Source organism: Schistocerca nitens, chromosome 1, assembly GCF_023898315.1.
Source record: "Schistocerca nitens isolate TAMUIC-IGC-003100 chromosome 1, iqSchNite1.1, whole genome shotgun sequence".
NCBI lineage: Eukaryota > Metazoa > Arthropoda > Insecta > Orthoptera > Acrididae > Schistocerca > Schistocerca nitens.
In genome coordinates, this window is record NC_064614.1 from 786,536,596 (window position 1) to 786,557,086 (window position 20,491).

General features: G+C 42.3%; 1 protein-coding gene and 1 pseudogene across 1 annotated transcript in view; one reads left to right on the plus strand and one right to left on the minus strand.

Moving 5' to 3' along the window:
- Positions 1-20,491, plus strand: part of LOC126203756 (uncharacterized) — a 1,215,674-nt gene that overhangs the window by 709,056 nt on the left and 486,127 nt on the right. The gene's annotated exons all lie outside the window — the stretch shown is intronic.
- LOC126207425 (5S ribosomal RNA) lies at positions 13,416-13,533 on the minus strand (annotated as a pseudogene).

Consider the following 20,491-nt stretch of genomic DNA (forward strand, 5'->3'; position numbering starts at 1 on the left):
TCACTCATCTTTCATCCACATTAGTGCTACTGTGTAATTGAATAGTGTTAACTGTGTAAATGCAATTCTGTCAAAATTTTATGTTCATCATGTGTATCAAGTAGTAGTGGGAGCAATGTATAACAGTCAATAATAGTTAGTCAACGTCTTAGTCATAATGTCAAGACCAATGTTTGCCAAGCCAGATCAAAATGTACGGTTGCTGAACAACTGTCAGTGAGCCAAGATATGCAAATACTTCCTCTCTTCAAAAAAAGTATATACTGCTTAGTGATTTAACAAAGTGTGTGTGTAGACGATCTTCCTTCTTCTTGAGTGTTCTAGTCTGCCATCTTTATCCTCCTTGTTCCATATAGAACAACAACAAAAAAAAAATATGCTCCTCACTTACTTCACCTCTTATCCACCAAAACTCCAATAATCATCAGCATCACATAATCTCAATACTTCAAGAATACCTCTTCAATACGTCGATCATCAATATCATTTACCCTACCTCTTGTCCACGAAAACTCCAATAATCATCAACTTCACATAATCTCAATACCTCAATCATACCTCTTCAATACGTCGATATATATAACCTCATTGCCAATATCATTTCACTTCCATAACAACTCTTTCCTCTAGTCAGTCTCCTCGAACAAGTGCAGACAAAATCCTAATGCAAACCTCAATTCATCATCTCATACAATCCGAAGACACAATGTCAACACACAACCTCTCATGTAATCCATCTGATCCAAATCTGCTACTCATTATAAATTATAAGATACATTTTGTTTACCTTGTCCATAATTAAATAAAAGAAATTCATACATGACCTCTAACAGCCTTTAGTTCCAAGAACTTTCAGTAATTAAGTACGATTACGGAGTGTTAATGATCATAATAATTCACAGTGTGTACACCACTTCAAGAATCATGGCAAACAGAAGCAAACATGTGGAGTATTTCTTGTGTCAAGTGTCACTTCCTATTTCAATTACTCACGAAAAATGCAGTGTAATAACTGTCAATGGTCTAACCTAGTGTTGGTATGTCATCTCGTTAGCTTCCTTCCTATTAGCATAAATTTACACAGCTTCCATAAAACCTCCAGCTCATGTGACTTCTATGCAGTTTCTTGTACCAATGTCGTTCATAGAATTATAGCAGTTCATTTTCTTATCTTAAAAATATAAGGCACTGAGCGTAAGCAATACATGCAATATCGCGACAATATACCAGTAGCGAACAGAATGTCAACAAGTGGATGCAGCACAATCCCTATAACGAGGCTCTGCCAAGCGAACAATCTACAATTAATACAATAGTGTAACCTAATCTTCATGTTTGTACACTGTACATCAGCATTGCTATATTCTAAAGTGAAGAGTAGTTATGACAACAAAACAGAAATGTGTAAATATGCAATCCATACGCACAGCAGCAAACATATATCTTACGTAATAAACAAGTCATTAGCATCATATCAGCATAAGCAAATAAATGTTCATACGTAATCTTAATAGGTAAACATGAAGGCGCAAGCAGATAAATCACAAAGTATAACTTACATACGTAACCATATCAGCACAATTAATCAGGTGACAATTAAAATGTAAATAAATAAGCACAGCAGGCACATAATAAAAAAAATATGACTTCAGTGAAAAGGCATAGCAGCCAAGCGATGCATAATATACATAAGTATCAACACTGTTCATTAATCAATAATTGTCAAAATCAGCAAATGTACGCAAAAACGTCGCTTCACAAGTAAATTCATAGAACATGAAATTAGCACAAAGTATGAATCACGTAATCGCGAGCAGCAAATTACGTCTAAAGTACGTACCTAAGTGGAAATATGTTACCTGAAAAATAAACTCAGTTAACAGTTACCTTTTTCAGTTTATTACTTTTTTCTTCGAAATTACATTCTTCCTGAAATTTTCTCCATAGCAAGTCCTCTTAACGTCGGACACACACAGAATTTACCTGAAGGTCTTAAATATTTTACACAACCGTATCCTGAAAAAGTTTTAATTGTTCCTATTTGTGATCCCACTGTTTTTAATTCAGATCCCAAAGTTCTCATCTCGGTTTTAATTGTTCCTATTTGTGATCCCAGTGAGTCAAACCGTGTTTCCATCGTTCCCATCTGTGTTTTAAATTCAGATGCCAAATTTAATATTACACCCATCAACTGCTCCGTATTAACTTGTTCGAAATTCCTTTCGCCCCTAACATTTCCCGCAAAACCAGTTTCTTTCGTCATGGCTGTAAAGCTATCTGTGTTCGATACTATTCCAGAATCTTCTATCGTTAATCTCGTATTCTGTGAATTTTCTGATTGAGAAAAATTTTGAAATGGTTCCGGACTATTTTCCCGACTTATTACATTGTTTTCCACTTCATTATTCAACATACTGTTCTCCTGTGTTGGCGAGCTCGCCATGTCAACAATTTCGTCATTCTGACTATCCATCATTTTTGCCTTTTTCATCGATCGCGTAATCATTTACAAATACAAAACTCGTCACTGTACGAATTACACACAATGACTCCTCATCTCCAACAATACCATTCACACGAAATGTTTCCCTCAAACACGATTAACGAACAATTGAAATAATTGCACTAAATTGTCAAACCCGTAGACAAAACAACAGAAATGAAATTTTGCAAAAAAAAAAAATACCATTAGAAGAATGACAATTACCAAATCTACACATGCAATATAGACTACAATTACTAAACTACAAATTACTACAACAATACTACTGTCTACTATTTTTACAATCAGAAGAATTCCAAGGGACGATCCGAAGCAGCGGTCGCCACGTGCATGGGGGCTTAATTAAATGTATTTAAAATAATTTTATTTTTTTGCTTTAGTAGCTGTCTGTTCGGTTACGAAGTCTCGTAACGGTTGGCCCTGACTAGTATTATTGCGCAATCTGACTGCATAGAACAACAACAAAGAATGAAATGGAAATTTTCATTAACACAATTAATTAATTAAGTCCCCAGCAACTATAAAACCTACGAAACCAAAGCACAAGTGTAACTGTTCTGTATGTGGAAGTATGACTCAACGCACATCTGGCACGGTTCTTCTTCAACAAGACAAGAATTTTTAAATACCAATTATACTGACGTGATAAAAGAAAATTAGAAATACTATAATTGCGCAAAAAAACCAGAATTACACTCTAATACAAGAACACAATCCAGATGCTTTGTTGACTGAACCTGTAATGACGCATTATTCAGGACATTGAAATAATGAGAAAGAAAAGAAAAGTAGTTTGTTACCTTAATTTATATTGATGAAAAGCACTCTAGACATTACAATCTCTCCACACCGACTCGCTACTATCACATCTCAACAAGAACTTTTCAGTATCACATCTCAGCAAGCACTCCCTGCTAGCACATCTCAACAAACACTCTCTGCTACGAGTTCTTAACAAGCACTGACTACCACGAGTTCTCCCAAAGCACTGCCCACTACGAGTTCTCAATAATCACTGCCAGTGGAGGCGGCGTAACAATGCTCTCTAGCGCGATCTCTGGCGCTGTGGCTCAGTGTAGCCACCTTTCACATGCACCAAGTATCATCACATACAAATCAATCACCCCGCAGTGTCCTTTGCTACAGTTTCAGAGCAATGCCGCAACTTATCTGTGTGAGCTGATCGTGGCGTGACGTGACCGGATTTTGAGATTGAAGTCGCTCAAAACCTTCTCCGCCGGCGTCGAGTCCTCTTTAATGTGTAGTAGCACTCTATCTCTTCATGTTCTCCCGGGTTTCGGCACCAAAATGTTGCTACACACTAGTGAAATCAAGGACACAGTAAAAATTCTGCTCACACACGCCTTTATTCTCACACGTCCATTTTACAGTTATAGTTGAAATATATCCGCTGCAGAGGGCAGCACAATGTACAGACTTAATAGAACAGCCAACAGATGGCGTAGGAGTCTTCATTCCCCGACACAGGTAGACAGGTAAATATTTTGTACAGCATGTGTAAAGTAGTATAGTCAGAGCTAGAACAAATAGACAAAGCTTGCTTGTATTGAAGAATCTCTCCCATTAGTCTCCCCGCCCCGCAAGGGAGTGGGCGGGGGGGCGAGGGGGGGCGGGGGTGACCCCCGCGCCCCCATATGTATCCGCCACTTCCGTCACTTTACCAGCTTAGAAATCTGTCTTTGTCTTCGTCGGTGCACATTTACCAGCTTTTGACTTGTTTAATGATGGTACCAGGTTTCATCAACAACCAAAAATCGACGCAAAAGTCTTGCGGATTACATTAAAATCGCCAGACACAGAGTTGAAATCTTGTGCCGGATGCAAGATATTATGCAGTCATTCAGTTGAGATGCCTACAGTACCACGAATTTTTCTTCGGTGGTCTTACATTATTGTATCGAGGATATTGTCAATGTTTTTCTTTGTGCTGACCTCAACTGGACAGCCGGAACAAGCTTTGTCTTCAGTGCTTGTCCGATCACGTTTAAATTCATTAATGCAAAAGCAAACGGTCTTCAAACGAAGATGCAGCTTCCGCGCGAACTTCATCGAATTCTATTTTGATCTGTGCGGCAGTTCAACCCTTCAAATGAAAACGTTTAACAACTGCACGAAACTCGGTTTTCTCCATTTTCAATCGCAGCCGACACACTGGCCAGTTCAGATGGCTGCCAACACTCAACTGCACGCTGTAAATTGATGAAATTCTTTATACGATCGTTAGAATAGTCAAGCTTACCAGCCATGAAGGTGCAACAAAAGGTTGCATTCTTTCATAGAAATGTACTGGACTTATCAAACCATCCTCGCATGTCATCAATACATCCCTCTTTGAAATTCAGTACCGCATCACTTCATTTATAATTAGCTGAATCGAAGTGAGAGTGGTTTGAAGAAGTAATGAAGAGTAGAATGATTCGTTTCGTGGGTGGAGCACAATCTCTGATATGACAGGGATGGGAAAGGATATTCCGTGATGACGTTACATATTTTCAGAGATGAGGTAGAAAGGTAAATGCTTCAGTGCGTGGTAAGGGACATTGATACGGAAACGACAGAGGCGGATAAATGTAAATCGTTCTGATACCTGTGACAGTGAGCCTCTTCTACTGGAAGCTCTTTGATTTCCATATTTTGCGAGGAGATGCTATGGAGCAAAGAAAGAAAGTCTAGTGAACATGAACACTTGCTCAATAGAAGGGATGAGTTTCGCAGTAGCCGAGATGAACAAGTAGTCATAGCGCTTAAGGTATGTATTGTAGAGCCTATATGTATTAAACATTTTTTTCATTTTTTTGGTCCACACTACCACCTCAAAAAGTTGCTTACCCTACAATCTTAGCGACAACGGTACCGGTACATGCACGCGACTGTCAGAGGTACCAGAAAGATTTTTTTATATGAAGTCTTCACGGGTTGTCAGCCGAGTAGCATCATCGTCTCGTAGCAACGTTTCGATGGAATGCGTCTCCATCATCTTCAGGCGAAGTGTCGGGATATCGTCGGTCACGGGCTTATATCTCTGCTGGACCGCTCTCCGCTTCCCGCTGCCGGCCAATCACGCGCCCGTGGTATCGCCCGATGCGCCAGGATCGGCCGGTGGTGATGTTGGGGGGGGGGGGGGGGATGCGTGCGCGGGGTTCGAGTCCCGGCGTCCGTCTCTGTCTGCTCTGTCCGCGGCGCTTGTTGGAACGGAACGTTCTTCTCTGATGTTCCTACCATCTCAGCACAGCCTGGTAGCCTGCAATAAGGAAAAGATGGTGGAGACGCATTCCATCGAAACGTTGCTACGAGACGATGATGCTACTCGGCTGACAACCCGTGAAGACTTCATATATGAAATTCGACGTGAAAGCCTGTAGTCGCATAGAAGGATTTTCGTTAATAACTTTTCAAATCGGTCGTTTCCGGACCAGGGTTCCCTTACATCATATTGATACATTCACCCTCCTCCATCACCCTTGAGTGTTTGTTACATCCACACCTAATAATCCGGTCTAACTCAAAAATTTGACCGGCAGTTGAAACGCCTAATTTACTGTGCTGGCAAGTGTCAGCAGCATAGGTCTCGCATCGAATTTACAAACACAGCACATAATCAGATTATAGTGGGTGTTTCACAATTTCTGTTACAGATTTCTAGTGGCTATAGAGGGGACTCATTAGATAAAACTTTGATAAGGAACAACCTCCCCCCCCTCCTTGTTATAATTACGAGCTAACATGCGATCTTTGTCCGACTACGACAATGCTTGCGAGAAACTGGTAAGTTCTATAACAAGGAGGGTTGACTGTGGTGCTCCAGGGACGTCCTTCGTCACGCAGACGAGAACCCGACGACGAGTCCTCGAACATTACGCATCACAGAGACTCCTATATAGCACACACGTCAGAGATCGTTGTCCCGATTCTTGCGTGCCGTGAAGTGGAAAGCGATACGATCTTCAAGCTTATTTTGTATACGATTGTTGTATTTCCGGACATGGATTCCTGATCAGAACTTTACTAAGTCATCTCTACAACCCCTAGAAGCCTGTGGAAGCAATTGTGAAACATTCCATACACGAGGTAATGGGCCCCACGTCAGACGGGCCTGCGTGAAGCCAAGGCCTGGGAAGTTTAAATACGGCGGCGAGAGCACCGCCATGGCGGGGCCGTGCGCTGCCCGCCGCGGCTGCGACTGGAGCTCGTGTGTGGTCGGCGCGCGTGCGTGGCGCTGCCTCACAGCCTCACGGCGCGCGCCTTGCCTAGGTCGCGCTCCCGACCGCCACCCAGGGACTGCCCCAACCAACGCCTCAGGAATCCCACACACGGCCCCCAAGCGTACCAGTCCGCCATCGCGCTCGTCGTCTTCCCACAATCTATGACGCTCGTGACTCTGCACTACGCCGGGCGTTGTGGCCGAGCGGTTCTAGGAGCTTCAGTCTGGTACCGCGCTGCTGCTACGGTCGCAGGTTCGAATCCTGCCTCGGGCATGGATGTGTGTGATTTCCTTAGTTAGGTTTAAGTTGTTCTAAGTCTAGGGGACTGATGACCTCAGATGTTAAGTCCCATAGTGCTCAGAGCCATTTGAACCATTTGACTCTGCACTCTCCTCACATCTATTATTCATTAAAAATAAATAAATAAAACCTCATCTACTGCTTTTAGACTCCCATTTCCTAAACTAATCCCCTCAGATCGTCAGATTTAATGTGACAACGTTCCATGACTCTCGCTTTACTTTTGTTGATGTTCATCTCACAGTCTGTTTTCAAGACACTATCGATTCCATTCAACTGCCATCCAAGGCCTTTGCCGTCTCTGATAGAATTGCAGCGTCATCGGCAAACCTCACTGCTTTTATGTCTTCGATTTCCTTTACTGTTATCTCTTTTTCTTTTCTGAGACATCAGTCTTCTGACTGCTCTGATATGGTCCTCCACGCATTGGGTTGGGTTGTTTTGGGGGAGGAGACCAGACAGCGAGGTCATCGGTCTCATCGGATTTGGAAAGGAGGTCGGCCGTGCCCTTTCGATGGAACCATCCCGGCATTTGCCTGGAGCGATCTAGGGGAATCACGGAAAACCTCCTCCACGAATTCCTCTCCTGTGCCAACCTCTTCATGTCGGAATAACAGTTGCATCCTATGTCCTCAATTATTTGCTGGATGTTTTCCAATCTCTATCTTCCTCTGCAGTTTCTATCCTCTACAGCTCCCTCTAGTACCATGGAAGTTATTTCCAGACGTCTTAAAAGAGCCCTGGCAAGCTATCCCTTCTTCTTGTCAAAGTTTCCTATACGTACCTTTCCTCCCAGATTTTGAGAAGAACCTTCTCATTCCTTACCTTACCAGTCCACCTAATTTTCAACATTTCTTCTGTAACACCATACCTTAGAGGCTTCTACTCTCCTCAGTACCGGTTTTCCCACGTTCCGCACCATCTCACTACCATACAATGCTGTGCCCCAAAAGTAAATTCTCCGAAATTTCTTCCTCAAATTAAGACCTGTGTTCGGTACTGGCAGACTTCTCTTGGGCGGGAGTGTCCTTTTTGCCAGTGCTTACCTGCTTTTTACGTCGTCCTTGCTTCGCCCGTCATGGGTTACTTTCCTGCCTAGGTAGCAGAATTCTTTAACTTCGTCTACTTCGTGATCCCCAATTCCGATATGAAATTTCTCGCTTTCTCACTTCTGTTACTACTCATTGCTTTCCTCTTTCGTCGATTTACTATCAATACTTATTCTATACTCATTAGAACGTTCGTTCAATTCAGCACACTCTGTAATTCCTCTTCACTTTTACTGAGTATAGTAATGTCATCGGCGAATATTATCGTTGATATCCTCCCACCCTGATCCTCAATCCCATTCTTGAACCTTTCTTTTATTTCCGCCATTGGTTCCTCGATGTACAGATTGAACAGTAGGGTCGAAAGACCACATCCCTCCCTTACACAGTTTTTAATCCGAGCACTCCATACCTGGTCTTCTAGTCTTACCGTTCCCTCTTGGTTCTTGTATATATTGTATACTACCCATCTTACCCTATAGCTTACCCCTATTTTTCTCAGGATTTAGAATCTCTGGGTTTACATTGTCGAGCGCTTTCTCCTGATCGACAAATCCTGTGAACGTGTCTCGATGTTTCTTCAGTCTTGCTTCCACTGTCAAGTGAAACGGTAAAACTCCCTCTCTGGTGCCTTTACCGTTCTCAATGTACAGGTTGAATAACCTTGAGGTATGTTACAATGCTGCCGCAATCTCTGCTCAACCGCAGCTTCCTTTTCATGCCCTTCCACTCTTGCGGTTGCATAATGGTTTCTGTACTGGTTGTAAATAATGTTTCGCTCCCTCTGTTTTCGTCATTCCACTTTCAGAATTTCTTGTTATGAGCTCAGCTGGTACAGCCAGTCGGGTAAGTGTAAATACTGTCGTCGATAAATTCACAGTAATGAAAATCAAGAAGTGTCATATTACTGCATATTGATAATTTTTACTTTTGGACCGTCTAACTACAACTGATTGAAACTCTATTTTCGTGTCTTATGCGTTTCGTCTTTATTCTCTGCAAGGCATCTTCAGTCGCCGGGAATACGCACATATTTTTACCATTTAGTTCACATAGGTTATAAACAGTTCTGGAGGTTGGTTTTCCTATGACGTATTATATTTTAAATTCTACTTACAGGTTCCGCGTACAATTTTCTACAAGTTGAGTTTTTGTTCAATTTTTGGCGATGTTTCTCTTCTTATAATTGACTTTTTTTTTACGCTTCGCGGTGCTAGGAACTGAACACTTGTTTTGATGTTATGTTTTGGTTTGTGTTGTCGACTGTCGGATGTTATTGCCAAAGATCGAATGTTATTGCCAACATTCGAGTGTAATATTTTGTGATATCACACGCACGCACACACACACACACACACACACACACACACACAAATATGCATACATAAATAGATCAGATATCTCAAAAATTACAAATTACAGCTGGCAACACAAACCAAAACATAGCACCAAGACAAGTGTTCTGTTCCCAGGGCTGTGAAGTGTGAAAAAAACACCAAATGGCAATTATAAAACAGCTTGTACAAAATCGTCCACGGAGCCTGTAAGTAGGATTTAAAATACTGCTACGTCATAGAAAAACCAAACACTAGAACTGTTTATAATCTGTATATACATTGCCCCAAAATGTAAACTAAATAGTAAAAACATGTACATATTTCAGGTGACTGAAGATTCCTTGCAGGAGAATATAGACGAAACGCTTATGACACGAAAATTGTTTCATTCAGTTGGAGGTAGGCGGTCAGAAAATGAAAAATTATCGATATACCGTAATATTACACGCAACTGAGGAAGACAGGACTACAGAAGTTGAAGATGTCAAGCAGTGGCATTTGTGACAAATGAAGCAGCCATACTGTGGTCCTAGATCGATTTAACCACTAACCAGAAAACTGATCACTGTTGTAATCTCAAAGTTCGTTAAGGCAGCACAGCAGTGCGACATCTTGTTGGGAATTTTTTAAAACATTTTTATCATCCTCATCAATCTGCAGATATTGAAAAGACGGTTCCTGCTTATCACTTTTTCTAAAAAAAATTATCCGAAAATAATACCAGTTATAACACTACGAACAGTCGCAATAAATTTAATTACAATTGCAACATTGTGAAGTTTTGTTTTTATCGCTGAAAAGATATGTGCTAATCTGTTAACGATTACGAGTTAAAAGCCGTAAGACATTCAAATGCGAGTACCTTCGTCCTTACATCATGTTTCATTAAAGTGGGTAAATCAATTGATCTCATTGTTTGTATGAAATCAGACTGAAATCCCTCTGCTTTCCTGCTGAACACTCCGTACTGCCACGAAATACGGCTTCAACTCTATTGTCATTTCAGGATGTGGAACACTTCTGTACGGATCGCATCCATTGGTTTTCGTATGAGGAATAATGAAACGAACAGTCTTTATACTACAAATACTACAAAGGAATAGATGTGAATTCTAATATGGAATATTCCATCAGAATAAAGTATATATACTGTAACAATAAAGGACGCTGGCCTCGGAAAAACATTCTCGATGATAGCATGAAATTTTCACTCTACAGCGGAGTATGCGCTGATATGAAACTTCTTGGCAGATTAAAACTTTGTGCCGGACCAAGACACGAACTCGGGACCTTTGCCTTTCGTCGGTAAGTGCTCTACCAACTGAGCTACCCAAGCACGACTCACGCCCCGTCCTCACAGCTTTAATTCCGCCAGTACCTCGTCTCCTACCAAACTTCACAGAAGCTCTCCTGCGAGCAGAACTAGCACTCCTGGAAGAAAGGATATTGCGGAGACATGGCTTAGCCACAGCCTGGGGGTTGTTTCTGGTATGAAATTTTCACTCTACTGCGGAGTGTGCACTGATATGAAACTTCCTGGCAGATTAAAGCTGTGTGCCGGACCGAGACTCGAACTCGGGACCTTTGCCTTTCGCAGGCAAGTGCTCTACCACTGAGCTACCCAAGAACGACTCACGCCCCGTCCTCACAGCTTTAATTCCGCCAGGTTCGCAGTAGAACTTCTGTGAAGTTTGGAAGATAGGAGACGAGATACTGGCGAAATTAAAGCTGTGAGGACGGGGCGTGAGTCGTGCTTGGGTAGCTCAGTGGTCGAGCACTTGCCCACGAAAGGCAAAGGTCCAGAGTTCGAGTGTCGGTCCGGCACACAGTTTTCATCTGCCAGGAAGTTTCATTCTCAATGATGCACAACAGCCTGCCGATGTGGCCGAGCGCTTCTAGGCGCTTCAGTCTGAAACCGCGCTACGGTCGCAGGTTCGAATTCTGCCTCGGGCATGGATGTGTGTGATGTCCTTAGATTAGTTAGGTTTAAGTAGTTCTAAGTTCTAGGGGACTGATGACCTCAGATGTTAAGTCCCATACTGCTCAGAGCCATTTGAACCATTTTTGATACACAAAACATAATTTTAGAGGTGAAATTTAACGCATGGCACATGAAGGTATCAGAACCCCATTCATCGTCTGAATTTATGTTTTATCGTTTAGGTAGCAATTATTATACCAGTTTGAAACTCTTCTACCTTTGATCCTGTGTGCGATTTTATCTCATCTCTCCTATGCTATCATTACTGACTTCAAAAATCTAGTTACATTTCTGGCTACGATCTTAGTCTTCCATATCGTTCCAATACTTACGCTACTGGTTCGTACATTAACGATTACTGGTTAACTTAGGACGAATCCCGTTAAGTTTTTACATCTGCTGATAAAGGTTTCCAGCCGGCCGGAGTTGGCAAGCGGTTCTAGGCGCTGCAGTCTGTAACCGCGCGACCGCTACGGTCGCAGGTTCGAATCCTGCCTCAGGCATGGATGTGTGTGTTGTCCTTAGGTTAGTTAGGTTTAAGTAGTTCTAAGTTCTAGGGGACTGATGACCTCAGAAGTTAAGTCCCATAGTGCTCAGAGCCATTTGAACCATTTTTTGAAAGGTTTCCAGCAGACGTGGTTTTAAAATTTCTTTAGCTGTCCACTTAATCTGTAACATTATTTGTATCCATGTTTTTCAGAACTATAAAAAGTCTAGTTTTTCAATTCCCTTGTCTCCAGGTTCCACTTCTCTGCACTGTTCAGTTACAAATATACAGATGACATATTTCTGACATCATTTAAGGTTAAAAGATATCTTTTGTTGGAGCTATATAACTTTTACGAATTTTCACTTCGATAATTGTGTGATTCCAGCTAACACACACCAAAAATCTTTATTCTGCACCACCATTGCCAGGTTTCCTGTTTTAAAAGGCTATAATTTTCGCGGAAATAAGAGACTATCTTTTTATGCAAATGTCTTATTCACGAAGCTGTTGTCAGAGCAGTCTTTGCGGTAGGATAAATGTAATGAGAAGAAGGCTTGCACAAATTGTGCTTGACGTAATTCTTGTTGAAGGGAAACGATCGCAGCAAGAGATAGTCCAACACAACGCAAGTCTTCATTCCGTCTTCCAATGAGACACCGTCGCGCTATAATAAAACCAAATAGCGGAAGAGCCGCGATTCTGAACTGGCGTTTTGGAAGCAAACGCACAGCGACAAACCGGTATTCAGCCGTCATCTGCGGCCGTAGAGGCTGTGCAGGCGATAAGGGGTCTGAAGCGTCCGCGGACGGCCGTGAGTTGGTGGTTTAAGTAGCCTTCCAGGGCATATATCTCAGGCAGGCACACCCAGGCCGTTGCGCGGTGCTTCATCTGAATAATGCTGCCATATCCTTGCCCGATAGCGGCAATGTCTTCATTCAGACACGCTGCGGGCGCAGTGCTGGCCACACAAGGCGGCAACAGCAGAACCAGCGGCGTGTCGGCCCACTGTACGAGCGTACGCAACAACAAGTGTTCCGCGAACCTTGCCTTACCTCCTGTGTGGCTTTGCAAGACCTCTCCACTGTCAACAATGGCGTGTTTCTCACAGGAACGATTATAATTCAGAAAGTAGGCTCCTAAATTACAATCATCACTGCTTTCTTCAAGCTAGGAGAGTAAACTATCGAAATCTATTACGTTATTTTTATTATTTTTAATAGCAATGGGTCTCCAATCTGTCCTACGTTTTTATTCTACTGAAGTTAAGTGGCTATCATTAAATCGCTGATTTTTCCATCAAGTTACTTATTTCTCATCTGCCTAGCATCATGTCACTCCGTCTTAAGGCCACGAGTGGCCTATCGGGACCATCCGACCGCCGTGTCATCCTCAGCTGAGGATGCGGATAGGTGGGGCGTGGGGTCAGTACACCACCCTTCCGGTCGTTATGATGGGATTCTTGACCGAAGCCGCTACTATTCGCTCGAGTAGCTCCTCAATTGGCATCACGAGGCTGAGTGCACCCCGAAAAATGGCAACAGCGCATGGCGGCCTGGATGGTCACCCATCCAAGTGCGGACCACGTCCGACAGCACTTTACTTCGGTGATCTCACGGGAACCGGTGTAACCACTGCGGCAAGGCCGTTGCCTTAGCATCATGTCACACAGGGAAATTGTTTTTCTTTAACGTTACATATACAGATATTTAAAAGAAAGTCGTGATTATAAATAGAATAAATTTTCAATTTGTAAATCACAGAAAATCAACATCTTAAATCCAACTGCTGAACACACACGACTGATCCATTAGTTAGTGAGAGGAACTCCTCCGGATCACCACGAAATGATCGTTTTTTGCACCTACGTATGATATGCTGCACCGTTTGTCGCTCTGCATCACGCTCCCAGCTGCACGATGTTGTTGATCCGCACTTGTACATTGAATCAGCACATTTTCCACTATTTTTCCTTACTCTACTGAGTGCAGACCAGATCTTGCGACGCTCTTCAAACTCTGGTGGCCTGGTTGTTCTGCCATATTCTTGTCCATCGGTCTGCTGTTGTTGCTCCGTTGCCAACCAGAGATAATGCACCTTGTAGAGGTGACGGGAGCGAAGTTTGTTTTTACTCAGTGCCGGAATGTCCTCATGTACAGGGAGATAAGGGTCACTATCCTGAGAGCAGCTTCACTGTGCAGAAATGGGGGAACTATATGGCTGAGAAAGCTGGTGTATTTCTGATTGTTCTTGTGATGGAGCGCGTAGTCTGGTTGACCTGCGTACCGCTGAGCTTAGTGTATGGGCTGGTGATCCAGACTGTAGCGTATTATTCTGCCGCAGGATGCTCCAGTGCAAGAACAGATGTTCTTAGTGTTGGAGCTGATGATCCCCATGTTGTGCCCAAAGTTTCTGCAAGATGTTGTTTCTTGATTTTATTTTAGTGGCAGTTTTCAGTAAGTGCTGAGCGGCTTTCAAGAATGACCTCTAAATAACGCCGGCTTTGTGATAGCGCAGCTGGTTCCTTTCAAAATATACCTTTGTGTACTTGTTTAAAAGCTTGTTGTTAAAGTGGAAGCTGGTGACTGTGGTTTAGGCAGCACTTTGCTGTAACGTCCAGTCACGGAGTACTTGCCAATAGTTTGTAGGTCTTCATTCAAGACAATAACGCCCGGGACTTTGTGGGTCGCAGCAAGACCCCAATCGGCAGTATATCCAACTACGGCATCCGAGGTGTACAAAAGAGTCTGCCCCGAATTAAAAGAGAGAGAATAGTCACTGGGATTATGTCTTAGACACCCGAGCTGGGAGAAGATTCCAGCCCATAGACTGACGCAAGTTACGGGCCATTTACAGACATCGTTCTGTTCTGTATGCAACCATGACAGCTATGGGAGACGTTTGTCCACAGATTGGCATCAACAGAAGGAGCGAGACGTTGAGGTGTGCTGACTAGGTACTGGTTGCGTTTCTATGCTACGTGCTGTAGGGTTTTAAGAAGTAACCACTGAATCATGTATTATTTAATATGTTAGCCAGAATAGTCTGAAACTCAACGAATTTGTCTCCGATGAGTAGAATGCATGGCCTCCTCACCTCTGTCCGATTTTCTTCTCAAAAAATGTAATGTGTTGGACGTGAATACGTAATTCATACCCGCTAAATTGATTCCAGAATTCCGAGCAGGCGCTCTTTCTTCTACCTGCAGACTTCGTACTAATGCCCGTGTTGTAATTAGAAGGAACTATTCCCTCACACCTTCGTCTGTTATCTGACAACAAGGTACGAAGCCTCTGCATTCCAACTCCATGGTGTTAATAGTGAAGTTGTAACATTCTTGCAAGATTCTGAAAACGGATTACCTATGAAAATAGTCCGGATATGTACGTAATTAAGAAAAATGTCCCGTTAAACAAAATGTTTGGACCTATGAATCAAGTTAGTAATGCGATCTGATTACAAAGAGTTTGAAGAGAATTTCCTGCGAAGTGAACTCTTACTTTTTTCGCAATCATTTGCAACAGGCGTAGCAAAAGGAAATTAAATTTAAATTAACGTGAGTAATCGCATCAGTTATCTTACCGAGCATAAATATCCGTAAAACTAAGTGGCTTGTGGCTCCGTGCATTGCTGTTGGCATGTGGGCCCAACCTGTTATAATAACTCGCAGGTACAAAGCATACAGAGAGCACATTTCCAATCGAATAAAGCAATACGTCTCTGCCAGCTGCGTCAAAACTGACACCTTTTCCACTGAAAAGCCTACAAAAAATGCAAAATACAGGGTATCCAGAGACGACGCACTCGATTTCAAAATTAGATATCTCGAAAACTAAGATCGATAGACGAGGGCTTGTTTACTGTGAAAACTGTAAGAATTTTATTCAGAAGTAATTTTTGAAATTTGTGGTAAGGACTATGAGACCAAACTGCTCAGGTCGTCGGTCCCTAGGCTTACACACTAATTAATCTAACTTACGCTAAGAACAATACATACACCCATGCCAGAGGGATGACTCGAACCTCCGACAGGGAGAGCCAAGCAAACTGTGAAAAGACGCCTAAGACCGCGCGGCTCAGAAGTTATACAAAACTACCGAATTAGTTCGAAAAGCTACTAACGGATGGCGCTGTGCAGCTCACACAGTATTAGCACTCATAATTAAACTTTTGCTATCATATAATACAAATGTCCACCACTCACAGTATGGCGGTGGCGCAAACGGACAATGGAATTTGCCATCACATCCTGTAGTTTCTCAACAGAAATTGGTTCATACGATCCACAGATCGCCGATTCAAGCTCATCCAACTTGGTGGAATGGTTTCGATAGACAGTGTCTTCCACTGTGCCTCACCAAGAGTGGTCACAAGAAGTCAGGTCGTGTGAATGTGAAGACTAATACAACTCTGCCCCAATAAATTTGCAATAATCCAACATAACAGCTCTAGTTCCGCAGTATCCATCAAGAAAGCGAAACACCTATTCAGTGCGATGTTGTCTGACCACATCTTGCATTAACCACTCCGTGCCTGGTTGACCCTCCAACGCTAGCTGTGTTACGACACGTTGTTCCAAAATTCTGCTGTAGCATTCACTAATCTACATCTACATCTGCATCTCCATTGATACTCTGCAAATCACATTTAAGTGCCTGGAAGAGGGTTCATCGAACCACCTTCACAATTCTTTATTATTCCAATCTCGTATAGCGCGCGGAAAGAACGAGCTCTGATTTCCCTTATTTTATCGTGGTGATCGTTTCTCCCTTTGAAGGTCGGTGTCAACAAAATATTTTCGCATTCAAAAGAGAAATTTAGTGATTGAAATTTCGTGAGAAGATTCCGTCGCACCGAAAAACGCCTTTCCTTTAATGATGTCCAGCCCGGATCCTGTGACACACTCTCCCATATTTCGCGATAATACAAAACGTGCTGCCCTTCTTTGAACTTTTTCGATGTAGTCCGTCAGTCTTATCTGGTAAGGATCCCACACCGCTCAGCAGTATTTTAAAAGAGGGCGGAAAAGCGTAGTGTAGGCAGTCTCCTCAGTAGGTCTGTTACATTTTCTAAGTGTCCTGCTAATAAAACACAGTCTTTGGTTAGCCTTCCCCACAACATTTTCTGTGTGTTCCTTCCAATTTAAGTTGTTCGTAATTGTAATACCTAGGTATTACGGCATTTAGATTAGACTGATTTATCGTGTAACCGAAGTTTAACGAGTTCTTTTTAGCACTCATGTGGATGGCCTCACACTGTTCGTTTATCCCACGAGAAAAGGTCCAATAATGCCTCTGCCGCATACCGAAAACAAAAACAATAAACTTGGGAGAATAGAGTGGTTTCGATTCACACAACCGGGTATTTTCGGAACCCTAGAATCGCCAATTTCGGTTGCTCACGACTCCAATAGATTGGTTTCGCTTCACACAAACGGATATTTTCGGAACCCCAGAGTCGCCAATTTCGGTTACTCACGACTCCATTCAGATACAAGTGTGCTTCATCTGTGAATCGGATGCCACCAATCACTGTGAGAACCTGCTTCGCAGAGTCAGCTCTTTGTATAATAGCTCGTGTAGGTACGGCTAGGTGACTTTGGATTTTGAATGTTAACATGTGTAAGCTCAGTCTCAATATTTTCTGCTTATTGGAACGCTTCAAATCAGTCTCTGTCGCAATTCTTCGGACGGATTTCCATGGATTTTGCTGAATAATTCCAGAAATCTTGACGATATTTTCAGGAGTGGCTACAGTTTCCTTGGGGCCAATATTCCCCGCTAGATCATCATCCACGCTGCCTATCCATTGGAATTTGGCGAAGACTTTGCGAATGTTTTCGCACTGGGTCTTCTTAGCACATTACAGCATGTTTGAAAGCTGCTTCTTGTTGCCGTAGGATTATGTTCTAACGTGTGGCATTCCAGTTGTAGAAAAACTCGTTGTTCAATCGAATACATGATTTCAACTACTTTCGGTGCGCTAACTTCCTTTCACGTTTCAGCGGTGGAAATGATAATAAATGGTATAATCCATACGAATCGGTAACAACGGATAAAGGTTGGATAAGGGTTCGCTGATACGGAATGGAACAAAACTGACAGTACTACAATTCGGACGAATTAATATTAAACAGATTCTGTGCCGAGCCTCGAGACAGACTGTCCTCACAAAGACACGTAGACTGAGTCTCCACCAGTGAAACACGCTTTTCCCCTCTTTTCGAATGTGTGTGAATTCCTAAGGGGCCAAACTGCTGAGGTCATCGGTTCCTAGACTTACACACTACTTAAAACAACTTATGCTAAGAACAACACACACACCCGTGCTCTAAGGAGGACTCGAACCTCCGGCGGGAGGGACCGCACAATCCACTCTTTTAACCGAAAGGAGTCTCATTTCCCAGACGAACAAATATACCTGTAGCACATCGCCACACAAATTTACTGGCTTATTATTTTCCTTACACGGAACAGAATTAGAAATGGTAGCTATTGTTGCTACGTCATATCTTTGAAAACTGCCATTGTCAAAACAGTTTACTCAGTTTTCGGATCAGTGATGGGTATGCTGAAATCTTTGAACTTTGTGTCAAAACCGTTTCTCTCTTTTTTTTTTTTTATACAAGTACTGCAAACTTCACGCGCAAAAGCAAACTGCTATATCGCTTAAATTGAAGATGGAGCTGCCAAAGGCAGTTGAAAGAAAAGTTTGTCGAAACAAGGTATCTGTTTAGCTTTGGTACGGCCACACTGTAGACTATAGTAAACACAGAGATCAAACAAAGGCAAATATCGAGTGCGGTATGCTCGAACCAGAGAGGAAACTTATGAGAACGGATAAACATGAAAATGTAGAGCCATTGTCATTTGATTCAAACAAGCTACATCTCAGAATGCTCTCATATGCAGCTTTACTGCCAGAAAGAGACGACGAACTTCCAGAATTAATAACTAGTGAATTTTTGCACCACCAAGCTAGTTGGAATGTTTCAAGAAAAAGGAAAGACATAATGTAGAAAAAAAAAGGAATGCGGTAAACCAAGTTTTACCAAATGTGATCAAGGTAGGTGAGTCTACGCTGCCTTCAATACCTGAACAATAATACGAAAAATGATTATAGTGGCAACCGCTGCTTCCTCAGACATACTTACAGCGAACACATCGAAAAGATAACACGGAAGTCATGAAACCGTTGATGTACTTTGTATTAAGGGCAGTGACTGACAGCCAGACAGAAACAAAAGAGTAACAACGGCCTGGAGTGCTTTCAGTAAACTAAGTAGGGATTAAAAGACGCGATTAGGAAATCAATTGATATTTTGAATCCCAAATATTTGGGTCGACATTTGTAAAACTCTAATTCCTCACTCTCAAACTCCACCTTATGGGGAGAGAGGGAGAGTTTTAGTTTTAGCGACTCAAAATTTACGAAGTAAAAAAGTATTTTTTATTCATCCGTAACCATTTTCCACGCAAAAATAATAATATGGATTTTCTTGAATTACAGCGCCAACTATCAAGTATCAAAACAAATGTTTAAGAGAAAATGTATGTAGTTTATTATGTAGAATCCGATTCTGCAACAAAAAATGGGAGTTCCCATTTGGAATTTTAGTTGCCTCCTGCCCCACCCCCAGAGGGCTGGGGTGGCGGGCTAATTTTAGCACCAGCAGATGTCCCCCTCTAAAATAATCAACTTTGTATTCTACACATTTTTTTCGTATGAAGCTTATTTTTCGAGTTATTCTGGTTTGTCAACTTAAAATTTGCACCCTGTACACAGGGTGGTCCATTAATAGTGACCGGGCCAAATATCTCACGAAATAATCATCAAACGAAAAAACTACAAAGAACGAAACTCGTCTAGCTTGAAGGGGGAAACCAGATGGCGCTATGGTTGATCCGCTAGATGGCGCTGTCATAGGTCAGACGGATATTGTTTTATTTTTTTTTTAAGTAGGAACCCCCATTTTTATTACATATTCCTATAGTACGTAAAGGAATATGAATGTTTTAGTTGGACCACTTTCTTCGCTTTGTGATAGATGGCGCTGTAATAGTCACAAACGTGTAAGTAGGTGGTATCACGTAACATTCCGCCAGTGCGGACGGTATTTGCTTCGTGATACATTACCCGTGTTAAAATGGACCGTTTACCAATTGCGGAAAAGGTCGATGTCGTGTTGATGTATGGCTATTGTGTTCAAAATGCCCAACGGGCGTGTGTTATGTATGCTGCTCGGTATCATGTGAAAAGTCAGTCACGACCTGCAACAAATTATGATGCCCAAGCAGGTGTTTTAGCTGCTGTCGCGGCTAATCCGCATATCAGTAGCAGACAAATTGCGAGAGAACCGGGAATCTTAAAAACGTCGGTGTTGAGAATGCTACATCAACATCGATTGCACCCGTACCGTATTTCTATGCACCAGGAATTGCATGGCGACTACTTTGAACGTCGTGTACAGTTCTGCCACTGGGAACAAGAGAAATTACGGGACGATGGCAGTTTTTTTGTACGGGTTCTATTTAGCGACGAAGCGCCATTCACCAACAGTGGTAACGTAAACTGGCATAATATATACTATTTGGCAACGGAAAATCCACGA